Raw genomic sequence first — 3,089 nt, 5'->3', positions numbered from 1 at the left:
TTGTGATCTTGGTTCAACTTGGCTGGCGGGTCGTCTCAGTACCTAGGACAACATCTGGCCCATGCTCAGAAGTTACTCAACAGATGCTCAGGGGACACTAGTCAAATAGAAGAAGGTGTGAAAGGATGAATTTTTAAAACTCAACCATCCTGAATGCTGGCCCTCCAGTGGAGGAAAGCATTTACAAAGCATGCCCCAGGTTCTAGATAACAGCTCCACCCCTTACTGGAGGTAACAGTCTCTACCTCTCATGGTCATGGTTGTCAGGAGTAAAGGAGTCCATGGTTTTATTGTTGTTCCTTGGAAAGAAATGGAGCCAGACCCAGGAAGGGCCCTTCAAAGAAACAAGGAGCCCCTGTGTACAACCCACGTCCTTCATCTCATGGCAAACGCCTACTCACCCTTCAGAACCCACCTCAATGATTACCTCTTCATGTCTTTGGAATAAATGCAAACCCCAAACGTGCTGCCATCAAGTGTTTTCCAACTCCCAGTGACCCTTTAGAACAGACCAGAACTGTCCCGTAGGGTTTTAAAGACTATCGTCTTCGCAGAAGCAGACTGCCACCTTTCTCCCACAGGGTGTCTGGAGGGTTTGAACCTAAGTGATCTGTAGGACTTCGTTTATTGAGCGCAGTGGTTAGAGCGCTCTGCTCCTCACCAAAAGGTCAGTGGTTCAAACCCACCAGGTGCTCCACGGGGGAAAGGTTCGGCAGCCTGCTTCAGTTGAATGGGCCAGGTCTCCTCCATCCTACAGTCCACTCTGTAGCCGTGAGTCACCAACTCAGTGGTGGTGGATCTTGTTTGAGTTTCTGGGGATGAGGCTTTGGATTTGAGATGGCAGGAAAAGCAGAGAAGGGGACTGCCCGCCTGGAGTCAGGATACCATGGGCGGTAATCATGGGTGAAAGCAAATACCTTCGGCCCAGCAGAAAAGACAAAAAGCACTTTAATGGAGGCCAGAAAAGGAAGGGAGGCGCTCTGGAGAGACTGGCACTGGGGTACACCGGCATCTCCAGCCAGGATAATGGCAAAGTCCTTGGGAAGCCGGCGCTGGGGTTGGCGATTCGGTCTTTGGGAGCCTGTGATGCGCCAGATGGAATCCGCAGGCATCCAATTGTGGTGGGGTGACACTTCTTTTTCTGTTCTCTTGACATTAGTAATTCTATTTGAAAAGTACTGTTGTTAGGTGGCGTCGGCCAGTTCTGAGTCATAGCGACCCATGCACACCAGAACAAAAGTGGTGCCCACTCCTGTGCCCACCCCACAGTCATCGCCGTGCTTCAGCGCACTGTTGTCACCACGGTGTCAGCAGTCATGTCGGAGGTCTGCCTCTTTGTCACTGACCCTCTGCTTTCCCAAGCATGAGGGCCCTCTTTAGGGACATGTGTAAAGGATGTGAGATGCAATCTCACTATCCTCACTTTTTTTTTGAAGATCATTTTATCGGGGGTTCTTACAACTCTTGTTATAATCCATATATCAATTGTATTGGACATATTTTTCCCTATGTTGCCATCGTTTTTTCTAGACATTTACTTTCTATTGAGCCCTTGCAATCACCTCCTTTTTTCCCCTCCCCTTCACCCCCTCATGGCCCTTTGATAGATTATAGATTGTTATTATTTTCATATCTCACACCGACCGCTGTCTCCCCTCCACTCTGGTTTCTGTTGTTTTCCCCCCCCTGGAGGGGTGTGTGTGGTTATATTCCATTCATTGAGATCTGTACCCCCTTCCTCCCCACTCCCCCCCTCCCTTCCCCTTCCCCTTTTGGTATGGCTCTTCCTATTCCTGTTCCTGGGTTCCATATGTAGTGAGCTTTATCTCTTGCCTAAAACTATGTGCATGTTATAGTCCAGTCCAGAGTGGGAATCAGCACTGGGGTCATGAAGTGGGGGGGTAAGGGGGCCTCCAGGGATCAGAGGTATATTGTGTGATCCATCGGTGCTCTACCTGATTGACTCATCCCTTCCCTGTGACCCTTCTGTGGGGGGATGTTCCACTGTCCACAGATAGGCCTTGGGTCTCTGGTCCGACCATCCTCACTCTCACCAATGCATTTTTGTTTCTTTGTTAGCTGTTTGTTATGAATCTTCTGATGCCTATTACCCAATCCCGATGACACCTCATGATTGCATTGGCTGGTGTGCTTCTTCCTTGTGCGCTTGTTGCCTCACTGTTGGATGGCCGCTTGTTTAACTTCAAGCCTTTAAGATCCCAGATGCTATATCTTTCTGTAGCCGGGCACCATCCACTGTCTACCCCACATTTGATTATGCACCCATTTTGTCTTCAGCAATCCTGTGTTGGGGGTGGGGGGTAAGCATCACAAAATGCCATTTTGTTAGAGCAAAGTGTTCTTATATTAAGGGAGGGTATGAGTGAGGCCGAAGGCCCATCCACAGCCTCAGTGTATTGCCTTATTGTGGGGGAAACCTGCCCCTCACACTATCACAGGACTGGTAGGTGCAATTGTGCAATTGTGATATATAAAGATTATAGTAAAGTCATAGAGAATAGGAGAAATAGAAGAGAAGGTAAAATAAAGGAGTCGGACACATTTCATAGTAGCATGCTAACTTCCTGGATGACCAGGATCTCACCAGCCAGGTCTGAGCACAGAAAAGAGCGATTTATTTCTAACCAATGCTTATATATCTTTGGGGGGTGTCAAAGCTCCCTGATTACAGGTAAAGACATACGTCACAGGAAGGGTTGTACAATAGGTAATACAGTAATGGGAGGGGGATGATCTAGGGGTCTATATGCAATAGGAAGGGGAGGGATTGGGGGTACACATGTGACAAGATGGGTGGATCCTAGATTCAGGATGGCAGCCTAACCTTGGATGTCACTGAGCTGGTTTGACTTGTTCTAAGCTCTCCAGGGAAACAATCACTATCCTATCAATAGGGTGTGAGCCCCACCTACAGTGTACCAGACAGTACAGTAGTCTGATTGCTCTGGATGGCTGGAGTCTTCAGGGAGATAACTTGGCAATCATTTACCGTAGTTGCAAGCATGGTCCTAGGTCTGACATATATTTTGGAGAGAGAAGCTGGGGAAAAGTATTTTTATATCCCATAC

The sequence above is a fragment of the Echinops telfairi genome, unplaced genomic scaffold (assembly GCF_000313985.2).
Source record: "Echinops telfairi isolate 266 unplaced genomic scaffold, ASM31398v2 ScPeMD7_7457;HRSCAF=8495, whole genome shotgun sequence".
NCBI lineage: Eukaryota > Metazoa > Chordata > Mammalia > Afrosoricida > Tenrecidae > Echinops > Echinops telfairi.
This window is presented reverse-complemented; position numbering follows the sequence as displayed.